The sequence below is a fragment of the Hirundo rustica genome, chromosome 7, assembly GCF_015227805.2.
Source record: "Hirundo rustica isolate bHirRus1 chromosome 7, bHirRus1.pri.v3, whole genome shotgun sequence".
Taxonomy (NCBI): domain Eukaryota; kingdom Metazoa; phylum Chordata; class Aves; order Passeriformes; family Hirundinidae; genus Hirundo; species Hirundo rustica.
The window spans coordinates 2,676,119-2,688,995 of record NC_053456.1 but is presented as its reverse complement, the minus strand read 5'-3'; the positions used below and the strand labels follow the sequence as shown (position 1 = coordinate 2,688,995).

The 12,877-nt window shown below is 40.6% G+C and overlaps 1 long non-coding RNA gene across 8 annotated transcripts in view; it reads right to left on the bottom strand.

The window, feature by feature from the left end:
• Positions 1-795: 795 nt before the first annotated feature.
• Positions 796-12,877, bottom strand: part of LOC120755192 (uncharacterized) — a 21,661-nt gene continuing 9,579 nt past the window's right edge. The window contains exons 1-6 of one of the 8 annotated variants that reach the window (XR_005701672.2): positions 5,880-5,968; positions 4,098-4,257; positions 2,766-2,992; positions 2,458-2,649; positions 2,361-2,377; positions 796-1,657 (exon numbers count right to left, since the gene is read on the bottom strand). This is a non-coding gene — a long non-coding RNA (uncharacterized LOC120755192). Of the gene's footprint in view, positions 1,658-2,360; positions 2,378-2,457; positions 2,650-2,765; positions 2,993-4,097; positions 4,258-5,078; positions 5,260-5,879; positions 5,969-12,877 lie in introns of those variants that run through there. The other 7 variants (XR_005701675.2, XR_005701673.2, XR_005701670.2 and 4 more) reach the window with 7 other exon arrangements.

Genomic DNA, 12,877 nt, shown 5'->3' with positions numbered 1-12,877 from the left:
CAGAAGTATTGAAATATCCTTTATCTTTACATTAATTCCTAATTTCCATATTAAAATGTTTCTGTTATTGTAGAAGAATATTAATGCAAAATAATAGATTTTAAATGACAAAATCCTCCTTCAAAACCTCACCATAATGTCTCAGCTCATTGGGAATAATCTTCTCCACAGTATGATATTGATAGTTAAATTCCAAATTAATATTCATCTGTAAAATAAGCACCAAAGGTCATAATCTGGCTCCTGATGGGCATCCTGGTCTTCTCCTGGTGTCCAGAACACCCAGACTGCCACATCTGGAGCTTGAAAATGTCATATCCCAAAATTTGTTACAATCCCAAATTTTCCCCAGGGTTTGTGATTTTTTTTTTTTTTTTCCCCAGCATGAAGAAGTGAAAACAATTTTATATTGAATGAGAAGATTTTTTTTTTTCTCAATTTAAAATGACAGCTCACTCAAAATATTATTCAAATAAATGTGGGAAAAGCTTTCCAAAACACTCTCCCATCATAAATGACAACATTCATTTTGAGTGGAATAACATCTTTTCTTTACCCAGAAATTATGGTTTAATTTTTATAGCTCCAAAATATTGTTTTTCAAGCAGTAATGAAGCAACCGTCAGAAAAGTGTCCTTTAATTGCTAGAAAACAAACAAAAAAATTTTGTACAGTTCTATCTATTTTCTACTTGCAGGATAAAATACTCCTTTTATACATATTTAACTGATGATTATAAAGGAGTAAAAGTGGCTGAAGACAGAAAGGGGCAGACAAAAGAAGAAGTCACATTGGTTTAGTTGAAGAAAATATTTATTATTTTATTAATACAGTTTAGGCATCCTGGAGTGAATTATGGCAGATGCTCTACAAAGCCAAGCAGGGGCACAGAGTCTCCAGAAGCCACCAGTGAAATCTCTTTTTCCTACAAAATCCCTCCAGCCCAGCACAGATGTCAGGCTGGTAATACACCAAAGACATCAGCAGCAAAGAAAAGTTAATTACTCAGACTGGTTCCTACTACAGAAAAGAAAATAGGAACTCTTGTAACAAGTTTTGCAACAAACGCGGATCCCCTCATCGTGTTTTTACCCCAGAGTTTCACTCCTTGGTTTCGCAGAACCTTTCTGCAGCACCAAGCAGGGATTTGGGATGTGAACCCTCAAACCCAAGGATTCCCAATTCAACAAAAACTGACTCAGAATAAAACACTAATTATTTTTTCTCCCATATAACTTGATAGTGTCCTCTTATACTTTTATGTTTTAGTGTGTTTATTAGTAAATAAGAAGAATTAACAAAAATACTAAAAAGTATGTTTTTAGAACTGCATCTTGCCCTGAAACAATGGCATGAAGCAGGGTTAGGTGAAACCACTTCCATTACTTTCCATTAAAAAAAAAAAATAATCAATTTCCCTAGATGTTACCAAGAAAACGACAAAAGCAAGAAAAAAGTTTGATCCTTGTTGTCCTTTGAATCTGTTTAATTAATGTTTAATCCTGTTTAATCTCAAAAACCATACATTCACCCAACACCTCTCTCTGCAGTCATGGATCCACGTTCTTAGACAGATCTTTGTGTTGTAACTCAGATTTTACAGTTTTCTGCTCCCAAATCACCGTGTGTGCGATGCAGCACATGTACAGGATGCATTCTACAAGCAAGGGGAGAAAAATCCAAAGTTTAGGTGTCCCAGGTGGAGAAAGGACAGCTTCAGCAAAACATCATCATCCAAACTTCAGAGGATCATTTCCAGCTCAAGTTCTTCACAAGAGATCGAATCAAATCAATTACCTCAAATCAATTGATTAGCTCAAATACATCTCAATAATCGCATATGGAGAAACCATGGCTTTCAACAATTATGCTTTCCATAATTTTAGAGATGACCTATAATTCCTCATGTACTTTGCCAAATGTTGAAAACTGTACAGCTTTCTCTTCCCAAACTTGAAATTTTGTTTGGTTTGGTTTATTTTTAAAATTTAATTTCTCAAACCTTTTGCATATTGGAAAATTTATCATCATTCTTTGCCAGAGAATTTCAATTTTGACCTGTTATCACTTCTAGGTGAAAAAGCTTTGATTAAGACATTTGTTTAGCTGTATATATTATAAAAGCCATGTGAGTTCTTCCCACAACCAAAGTCCTACTTCCATACCCAATCATCTTCTGTAGAGCACTCTCCACTCATCTAAAACATGAAATTTCCAAGCCAAGAACACATTTCACTGGCAGTTTTCAATTCTCAAGACAGTTTCTGGGAGGATATTTTCCTGCCATGTTCCATGTCATCCCTACTTATTCACAGCGACAGTAGAATTTTTTTTTTTATGCAATCTAGAGAAATACTTACTTTACATTGTCTGGAGTCTGTTCAGAAAGATGTTAAAACCAAGAAGTTAGAAGAGGAATTGGAAAAATTACAAATAGGTGAAGGGGAGTTTGTCCACCTGATGAGGAATGATGATTCCACAATGCTCCTCCATGAGACATCTCCAGAGAGACAAAGCTCAGCTCAAGGTTTGCCACATGTGAATCAAAGAAATCCATGGGCAGGATATCCTGATCATCCTTGACAACTGGATAACGAGACAGAGCAGTCCTGGGGCACGTGGCTGGATGCAATTGCACGTCAACAAGTACTGGAGATGATAAACAGAAGAGCAGTGCAAAAATACACTGTGGTTGGCAGCTGTGGGTGAGGAGGAACTCTTGGCATATCCGAGCACAGAAGCTGGGGTGGAGGAGGATGACTTACCCAGGAGACGCTTGTTCGTAACTTTGACAAGTGTTTTCTTTCAACGTGGATGATGTGCTCGAGCTAAATGTATTGTTGCACCCAGATTGACAGCTCACATTTCCAGTCCTGTCCGTTTAACTCACGAGCAGCGGGCGTGTGATGAAAGTCTAATGGCAGCAACACTTTTAGCATAACTCTGTGGAGGAAATATTTCCTGAAACATTTGCCCAGCTTGGATACATCAACTGAAATTTAAAAAAAAGACAGCCTAGGATGAGAAGGTGATGTGATGGGTACATCACAATCACCATCTCCTGAAAATTGTGAAAGCTGAGGTGGTCAAGAGAGGAAAGATATTGACAATTATCTCCTTGTACTTAGCATAAGTTCAGCTGCTGTCCCAGACACTGCTGAAGTGCAGTGAAACTCAGGTAAGATATTCCAAGGTCCATTTTCCTTATCAAACTCAGGTCCACTTACAGCCTCCAAACCCACACAAGCACCACAGTGGAATCATTCTGCACAAATAAGGCTTCACAAAGTTGAGGTTTTACATCCACATAGTCAGGAAAATTCCAAAGAACTCCAAATAAGCTTCCCAAAATCCTTCCTGAACAGTGTGGGGCAATGCCCTCACTTATAGGTACAGCTGACCCAAGGCCCTGAGTAATTATGGACATTAAGAATCCAGTGTAATTTTCCGAATATAGACATGTGAGCGCTAACGTCCTGGCCAAACACCGGTTTGGATAATTATTTTGCCTACCTAAATGTCCCCGTTTCCATTGGAATTCCTCATTTCCAAAGCTGTTTTGCAGCACTGTTGAGCACTGTTAGACAGCTGCAATACCTCACCCCAGAGATGGCTGCATTTCAGCGGTGGGTGATGCTATCCAAAGAGTTTGAATATCAGTTTAATCACTTTGGCATCCTTCAGGAACAAAGTCACTATTTAAATGTAAGATTATTGTGGAGAATAAAATTGTCAATAAATGTAGTAATGTCTATCTCTAACTATAAGCAATTACAGAGCTAATCTCCAACTCTCAAAAAATAACACCAGATGGTATTTTTCAGAAAAGTCAAATGTAGAATATTATATTTTTTTTGCATTTTTCAGTACATCATGATGGCAAATAATATTATGTGAATCCTGCAAGTACAAGAAAAATCTGCAAGTATAACATTCTTCTCTTCCAGCGAACATCCTGTGAATTCATAAATATTTACATTTTGCAAGTTATAATTATGTAGCAATGGAGGAAAAAAAAAAAGAGTGACTGTACATACAAGTTTATAAAAGAACATTCATAAATTAAAAATGTGCATTGTTCTGAAAATGATACCTACTGTGTTTTTCGTGTCAGCCTGTCAAACCGTGGGGTACCTTCCAACCTCTCCCTCAGCTGGGTAACAATTATACTTTTAGGTTTGAACAACTATTGATCTCTTAGTGTTGTTACTATTAATAGTTTTAACTCATTATGCGTGAAGTCATCACTGGAGGGATCTGTTGAAGCAGCAAGAAAAGTTTGTATTGCAACAGGGACAATGTTCCTGCACAAGTTAACAAACACAGATGCACTCCCAAATTTTTTGGAATTTTGTGGAAAAACCCTTGCCTAAATTCAGACAGTTCAGTGTTATCCTGTCACTGTCCTTTTTTCACTGGAATTTTGTATCGTTTTCCTGTTGCTGCAATTTATGTACTAAAGGATAATTTTAGTGTTAATGAATCTGAACTGCAGGAGAGTCCTGGAGCTGGGATTTCAGTTACAAGAACATCATTTTCCCAGCAACCAGCAAAAACTATTCATTGAAGACTATTTTTATTGAAGAAATTTTACCATTTTTGTTCATGAATAATCCATGAACAGATGTTGATTTTTACAAGTTCAGTTGTTACTTGAAATTGTTTGAATACTTTATACAAACATATTGCAACCTCTGGGTTATTTGTATTTTTTGTTGTTGTTGTTCTATTACAATATTCAGCTATTCACTGTGAGATAGATTGTCTCCTCATACAAATAAATCATTACTAATATAAAAAAAAATAAAACGGTTGGACAGGTGACCTAGGTGTATTATTCATGATGTAAATTCTTTAGGGGAAAAAAAAAATTACTTTATGACCAGAAAAAAATCAACTTTTGCAAATAGGAAAAAAGAAAATTATTTGTACAAATTCTTACTACTGGCTGTAGGACGGTCAATCCCTCTGAGTGCTCTAATGAGAGTAAAAAGTGTGCACAACCATTCATACATATAGATAAGGATTTATGAATATGGTAGTCCCTTTGATACCTTAATTAATAGCTGTGAAATTACCTTTCACTCTCTCTCTAAAGTATTTGTTCAATTGTATTGCTGAGATAAAAACAAAACCACGGTGGCAGCACCTTTCTCTTCAAGGTGCTTTCAACCTGGGCTGAGTTTCCATTTTCCCTGGGCTGTTTCCCTGCAGGCAAATCATGCATTTCTGGCTCTTCCTTCTTTTCCAACATGTCAAATTTGCATCCACACCAGACAGTTTAACACAGGAGAAGCCTGTGAAGACAGCAGGTGACTTTTTAACCATAATTTTTACCTCGTTAGCTTATGCAATATTACCCTAATTCCAGATAAATTGTGCCACATCTTCTGAGAAGAAGGAAGTCACCAGAAAAATGTTTCCAAACCGGATCTAAACATCCAAACCTGAAGCCCTTTCACCTCCATTTACACAACATGAATCCTTCCCTCCTATCCTTGAGTTAGATCCCTTTTAGGTGCCTTCCAGGCAGTCCTGACAGACGTTTATTGAAAGGCTTATTATTTTTTGGAGCCGCATCCTCCTGGTTTTCATAGAGCCATTTAGGTTGGAAAAACATCTAAGGTCATAAAGTCCAAGTATTTTCCGACCATCTGTGGAAAATTTACATGGCTTACTACATAAAAATAACTGACCAAACTATGCTGATCTTCAGGTCCGTGTTCTGGGAAGCGATTAACTTTTCTGAGAAACCACATTGAAATAAAAGTTGTCAGTAGGACCACGGTGACAGAGAGGTGCTGGCTGCCCAGATGATTTAATAATTTGGGAAAGGCAGGTGGGGAAGGTTGGTGGGATGTTTCCATTATTCCTGTTACCTTTCAGAGCTTGTTTCTCACATGATCTGAAACATCTGAAGCTGTTTGGTGGCTGTGCCAGGAGCCTGGAGTGACAGCACAAGGGGAAATCAGCATCCAGCTGAGAGAGAGTAGGTTTAAATTGGATATTGGGAAGGAATTGTTCCCTGTGAGGGTGCTGAGACCCTGGCATAGGTGCAGACAGAGAACCTGTGGCTGTCCCTGGATCCCTGGAAGTGTCCAAGGCCAGGCTGGACAGGGCTTGGAGCACTCTGGGATGGTGGAAGTTGTCCCTGCCCATGGTGGGGGTGGGATGAGATGACCTTAAAGGTCCATACCAGCCCAGAACATTCCACAGTTCCGTGATTTGGCTGTTCAGCACCAGCCCTGACAATACCCCTGACAGCCAAAAAGGAAAACTTAAATTATAAGCAAAACAGAGATTTTTATTTATATTTATAAAAGACATTGTTTCCTTTACATTCAATGCTTGGGCAGTTGGTAATGTTCTCTACGAGGCCACCACGAGATTTTTACTCCTGACTCTTTCCCCATGCAGCATCTTTGTGGAAGCTGCAGGCCAAGCCATCAGCCCAGGTATGTTTAAAGGTTACCACGAATTTCAGCCTCTCAAATGTACTAATCCCCGTAGTTGACAGCACTTATGTTGCAATGACCTGCAGTCATCTGATCAACTTTCTGAATACTTACCAGCTATAATCAAATATATTCTCATCTCTTATTTGAGCAAATCAAACAGAAATTGAATACATTTCTTTTTATGAACACTAGCAATATGTTCTCTTCTCTGATAATTTTGACATTAAAATTCCATTTTAATAATCCCATCCTTCAGGCTTTGCAGACTCTTAAGGTATTAAAGCAAAAATTATCCTAAGCAGTTAGATTATAATGTATTTAAAGATTAGACATTTCATGTTGAATATTAACTGCTCCACTTCCCAGGGAAAAAAAAAAAAAAAATGATGCAGGTTTTTTTTTTTTTCCTCATATAATTTATACATTTTCAATAGGTTGACTATACAAAATTCAAACCTTTTCTGAAAAAATACTACAAAATATACTCATAGTTCTGAATTGCATTAAAAACCTGGATATAAAGGTATGAGAAAATATTTTTTGCTGACATAATTAACATATTTTGATCCCTCAGAAATAGGCAAAATGGCTGTTCAACCTCAATGCAGCCTATCAGGCTTCAGAGCTAAGATAAAATATTTGCAGTCTAAGGAACTTTTATTTACATATCATAAAAGACAGGTCACACATTCGGACTTAAGGTTTCTTAACTACATAAAGTGGAGGAGCATTAGTAAATTTTTCTGATACAAGGCATATTGTGCAAAAAAAAAAATTTTTAGCCTAATTCATAAGTATTTCCGATATTTGTCTAAATCATGACAGTTCTTATGAACCCTCCCCATCCCTAGAAGAGTCCAAGGCCAGGCTGGATGAAGATCTGTGCAACCTGGAAGGTGCCCTGGCTCGTGGCAGGGGATGGAAATTGATGGGTTTTAAAGTCCCTTCCAAGCCAAATTGTTCTGGAATTTCATGAATGCCCCAATACAAGTCTGAATTCTGAATAATCTTTCATTTACAGCTCCTGACATAGGCACTGTCCCCTCACCACTTGCTGAGCAAAACTTCCTCTACACTGAGTAAAACCTCCTGCTTTGAGCTCACCCACTGCCTTACTCTGAAATAGCTTCTCTGTCTGGAAAAACCTTCACCTGAAGAGAGAAAAAAAGAGTGTTCTTCTTGGAGTTTTTACTTCTGAGTATAAACTCGCCGCGTGGCTCAAAAAGACACCAACCCCTCCAATTCCCTCAGCAGCAGGGGGACCTGTGGAGCCCCTCCAGGGCTTCCCCTCCTCCAGGCAGCAGCACAGGGTGTTTCTCCTCCTTTTGTATAAACAGGGGGAAAATGCTGTGATCCAAAGGGATCTTTTTCCATTGGTGGGTAAAACAACATCAGAGACAGTTTTGTTTCCACACTGTGTGACCCCATAAATACACACCCCATCCTGTGATATTACTTCTTCATTTTTCAACAATGTGCTTGTGCTATTAGAAGTGTATTTTGGGTTATTTCTGCGGAACATTTCACATCTTTTCTCTTTGTCCTTTTGCCTTGCCCTTCAATTTTGACCGTGATGGATCTAAGCATATTTAGGACATTAAGGGCAAACTAAATTGTTGTTTATACAGTTAAATGTAAAAAGCATAATGGTAGGGTAGTGTCTGTATTCTGGAAAATAAGTACACTTGTCTGATTTTTATTACATATCTTCTCTCCTGATGTGTACTGAGTAAATTGTGGGGTCTCTGCTGGAAATGCAACATGAAAGTTTAATTCGTCTGCGGGATCTGTCAACCTGAGCATGCACTGAGCAACTGAAAACAAAGAGAGAACCCTTGTGCTCTAGGAGAGACACTCTGAGAATGCCTTAATGAGCCCTGTGCCATCACAGGGCCGGCAGACACAGGTGAGTGATGGACATGAGTGATCTCCTTCATCAACAGCCTGACCCTGGCACCAGCATCTGCCCTGGCTCTGCAGGCAGCTCCTGGGGCATTGCCTCCCCGAGGCAGGAGCTGAGAGAGAATCCCAGGCTGGTTTGGGTGGAAGGGACCTCAAAACCACCCCCTGCCATGGGCTGGGACCCCTTCCATTGCCCCAGGCTGCTCCAAGGCCATCCAACCTGGCCTTGGACACTCCCAGGGATGGGGCAGCCACAGCTTCTCTGGGCACCCTGTGCTGGTGCCTCATCGCCCTCACAGTCAGGAGTTTCCTTAGAACAGCTCATCTAAACTCTGTTTAAAGCCTGTCCTCCCTTGTCCAAGCCTTCCTTCTGGAAATTTTCCTGCAGGAATTCCTGTGAAATCTGGAGACGAGGACCCAGGCAGAGCTTTTTCCAAGCAAGGCACACAAGTCTGGTGGCCTGTGCGTGCAAGGGCTGCTAATCCATCCCCCAGCTCCCTGACCTCACACACACATGCACTGCTTTGCCTGCCCAGATGTTTTCTGATTAATAATGAGGTCACCCCCAATGCCAAAAACACGGCCTTGTAGCTCTCCAACACTCTTGGAAAGCCACGGAGTGTTTAAGGGGGATGAAAATTTTAAATACAACATAAGTATAAAACACAATAAATCAAACGAATTTGTTTGGATGAAAAGCACTTTTTTGTTTTTGTCAGCACAGCAACTGTATATTCCACAATTATTGTAATGTTTTCTGACATAAAACTGCTGTATCTGACCCAGGACTCTGGTTACACCCCTTCTTGCTTTACAGGATGGTTCTTAAGGAAATGTCTGTATTTTAACATTTCCAAGACTAAAATAGGAAACAAAAAAAGTGAAATTGGAAAGGGATAGTACGCACCATTACTGTATCTGTTCCTTGATCATTATGCCCCCCAAAAAGCCTTGAGAAAAGAGTGAAAAAGGCTCCATTCTTTGAAGTTCTGCCCCAAAATGATGGGCAAAGCTGCAGAGACAACCGAAACACCTGACAATAAACAAGTCAGAGGGGAGACATGGCTGTCTCACATTCCCGCTTCTCCCTTGAAAAGCTCTTGGCATCACCCTCGTGACCATTCCACTCTCCTGCTTTTGCTTCGTGACTTTATGTTTAACCACAAACAACCTCAAGAGGTCTAAAGCCCAGCACCAAACAGCTGAGAGTGCGGCTTCTACCATAACTTTTTGGAGTCCCTAAAAACAGAGACCCGGAAAGGGAGATGCCAACAGAGACCAGGGGCTGGTCCTACCCCACCCAGGGAAGCACGAGCTGGGGACCACAGAGCCATGGGAAAAGCAGCTCCTTTTCCAGGCTCATGCAGCACCACCTATGGACAAAAAGACCGCATTTCTCTGGAGTATTTGGGAATGGCAGAGCCTCCCAACGCTTGCTCCCGCAGCATCGCGTGCGCTGCCGTTCCCGCTGCCTGGAGCGCTCAGGGAGAGGCAGGGCTGGAGGCACTTTGCATCCCCTTATGATTTAATCCAGAAAGAAATCCTGAGGAAACCGAAGAAGGTGAACGAGAGCGAGCGTCTGGCACTAAATTGCGAGGATCAAAGACCCAGAAAACCGAGTTTTGCATAAAAAGTCAGGCGATTCCCGAGGCCTCTTCGCCCAGAACCAGGTGCCTCAATAAACAAAGTTTAATTCATGGGGTTTTCTGCTGTGATTCTGTTCCATAACACACAGACACGGAATTGGAAATCGCACTGCTGCTAAGGAGGAACACCCTGAGTGCTCGTGGCTTTCCCAGCTCCTTCTGCACAGAGCTTCAGGCTCCGTGTGGTGTCGGAAGCCTGCGGAACCCCAGCGCTGCAATCTGGGACCTGCCGTGATAAATGTCTCTGGAACGGGGCTGAACTCAGGAATTTAAAGGTCTGGGTTTTTTTAAATTGCATTTCTCTGCTTGCAGAGAGAATCTTGGAAATGTGAAGTGCATCACACAAGGACAGATATTCCCCCCAGTTTCCAGAGAGTACGCAATGAATTGTGCCTCGGGATGTGAGGCATCCCGTTCTCGTTAGTGCTGGACCTAAAAAGTGTGAGAAGTGAAAATGGGAGTACAGAAAACAATCATTTAGGGGGGAAAAAAAAAAAAAAAGACAAAATTAATTTTTGTATTTATAGGGCAACTGTTTTATGGCATATATTTTCATTTGTATTTCAGAAGAAAAATTTAGTGGAAAACCCCACCAAACTTCCCCAAACACATGCAAAAAAATGCGTGTCTGAGATGGAAATAAAGTCCTAGAATCTGACAATTTTGCAGAATTTAGATGTGGCTTGATAGAGAGCTAATACAAAAGAATGCCTCTTGAACTGAAATATTCTTGACGGACCTTTGTTCTACTGGCTGCTTTCCTAATTTGATTAATTGTAGAAATTTGGATGAGTGCAAACTTAGAACATTTGGGGTTTTAAATGCAGGATTTTCTGTTGCACTTTATGCCAGTGAGTGATAATGACATATCTTGAACTTCAAAGGTGTCTAAGTAATTAGAGATTCTCTGCAAGAGAAACTGCAGAGAGGAAAAAATAAAATTTAAAAAAAAAAACCCTGGTGTTGAATAGTATTCCACAAATGCTGAATATTAAGCACATTTTGAGAATATTTGCGTAGCATTAAGTGCACAGCTTGCTTTAAAATTATGAATAATTTGACTTTTCAGGACAGAAAGCAGAGCCACGAGTCTCCTCTTGAGCCCATCTTTTATTTGCCCAGCCCTATAACACCATGATTTCATGCTACATGTGTTGCTTGTTATATATCCTAAAAATTCAATTTTCTTATCCCAGAAGGAAGGAGCCATAAGTGAAAGCAGTCATTTGATCATAAAGTGTTGTCAACGTGAAGGAAACCGCTTTTGAACGCTCTGCCACCACCCTTATTTGTGGCAATCATGCAAATCCCTGCACAGTGCCCTGAAACCCGAGTTCCTTTGGGTTGGATTAGAGCTCCAGCAACGGTGGGCACACAAGGAAGGAGAAACAGCATCTGATAAATGCTTCTGTGAACATTTATCCCCTGCCAAGACAGGAAAAAAGCACACAAGTGGTGTTGCACCTACGGTGCAGGGATATACGAGTCTCTGAAATGGTGATCTCTATCTCAAAAACTATTTAAGCAGCCTCTGATAGGACAGCCGCTGTGGTTATAAGGCTTCTTTCCCAGAGTGATAGAGCACAGTAAAATACCTTTTAAAACAAAGCGGATGCTATTGCTGACCAGATTCTGACTCCGGGGAATTTATTGTGCTCTATCTTTGCACGAGTTCTCCATTCTTCTCTACTTTTCCCTGTGTGTAACGTCTTTATCGGCCACAAAAGGGATTGTATTTTTTCCTTTTCATGAATAAGAATTTGAGGGGTGCAGCTGAAGGATGGTGGCAAACATCTTAAACTTTTATTGCCAGCAGCTCATCACTAAAGGGCGCTGTTTGAAACTGCTGTAGGACTTGGGGGGAGTTTTATATTTGGGTTGTTTTCCCAAATTCTCTAGAATAAAAAGATTTTTTTTATTATTATTATTTTAAATAAACCTCTGGCAGTACTGCAACTCCCTAAACGAAAAGGAAAATAACCCCATCAAATGCTGGTGAAATAAGAGCTGGCCCTGGCCGAACACAGCCATGCAAGGCCACTTCAAACCACTCCTAAGTCCTCACTTTCTCCTCCTCCAGAGATGCACTGGTGTGACAAGCTGACCTCCCCTACCTAAGATTGGATATATTGATCCACAAACTGCTCTTATCAACTACGACTGCCGCTGAGATTTTGTGGGCATGTTATTACTGCTGAGAATTGAACTTTTGTCTCTCAGGCAGCGTTTCCAGACCCCTCTGGCACGCAGGGCGATTCCAGCGACCCGGAATGTCTTATGTGCAGAGGCAAATATCAGAACATGATCTGTAATTAACAGCAATGAATTCTTACTGACTTAAATACCCAGAGTGCTCGCATCAACTGCGGGGATAGAAGAAAAAATTATGTTATAGACTGGTCTTAACCGGACAGACTCATAAGGGAAAACTTTACAAGAACCTCTCTCTCCCTACTTGTCCACTTTAAAATGCTTTTAAATAGAGAGAAAAATTATTCACACAGCACACTTTCAAGATTTTTGTTTTGCTCTTAAAACAAGACTACCAAACAATTTCATCAAATATTCTGCTGCCCCTGGGAAGCCACGGGGTGTGAGCTTAACGCAGCCCCGGACACACAGCGCCTCAATGCTGCAGCGCCTCTGCTCGAGTCAGGGATGCTGATGGCAGGGGTTAAGCCAAGCAGTTGTTTGAGCCTTGTTGGGACCAGGATCCTGCCTGCAAGTGTTATCACGAGCACTCCTGAGCAGCTCTTTTGACTTCAGGGGTAAATGATGCACGATAATGGCAGCAAACATTTGCTTTACAAAGATAAGACCGTGATCTAAATTCTCCCCTTGGTGCACCGTTGTAAAGGGAGGTTCTAGCTG